Genomic DNA, 941 nt, shown 5'->3' with positions numbered 1-941 from the left:
AAGAGAGTAACAATACAATATTTATTTTGCAGATATTAAAACCTAGTGCTATAATTAAAATGGTGAGATACTGCTACAGAAGTAAGTAGGCAGATAAAGGAAGAGAGCAGAGTACAGAAAGAGAGAACATTCAAATCATGGAGATGGTGTTGACGGTTTATAAGTGATATTGTTTAGTTAACAAATAGTGTTTGGGTAGTAGCTCTTGGGGGAACAGGGAAGACGGGGAACCTTGAACCTATCTCATAGTTTACATTAGAATAGATTTCTGCTGGATTCAATAAAGATTTCAATATAAGAAATGAAATAACAAAAGTGCCAGAATAAAATGTAGGTGAATATTTACATAATTATGAGTTGAGGAATGACTTCTTTAAACATGGCCCAAAAATACATACCATGAAGGGTAAGACAGATATTTTTATGTCAAAAGTTAAAACTTTATCAGAGTAGCATTTACCTTGGGAAGATTATTGACTAGGAGAAGTTACATGGAAAGTGGTTATGTGGGTGTAAAGACACAGTGCACACTTACAATTTGTTTACTTGTCTGTATGTGTGTTATTCTTCAATTTAAAAAAAAATTTCAATAGAACTTCCAGTTGGAAAAAGATACCAAGAAAATAATTTTTGAAAAAATAACAGACTAGGAATAAAAATTTCAACATTCACAACATATAAAAGGTTAATTAATATCTTTACTATATCAACAGTTATCGTAAATCAGTAAGAAAAGATTAAACACCCTAATAACAGTGAAAAATGCACAAAATTAATACATATTGATAATAAACAAGAAAAGACGTGTAATGCACTAATAACCAAATAAATGCAAATTTAAACCCAGTATAACAATACTTTTTACCTATTAGATTACAAAGATTAAAAAGTTTGATGCTCTCTAGCTAGGTTGTAAGGAAAGTAGCAATCTTGTACTTGAG

Source organism: Zalophus californianus, chromosome 8 (genome assembly GCF_009762305.2).
Source record: "Zalophus californianus isolate mZalCal1 chromosome 8, mZalCal1.pri.v2, whole genome shotgun sequence".
Lineage (NCBI taxonomy): Eukaryota > Metazoa > Chordata > Mammalia > Carnivora > Otariidae > Zalophus > Zalophus californianus.
This window is presented reverse-complemented; position numbering follows the sequence as displayed.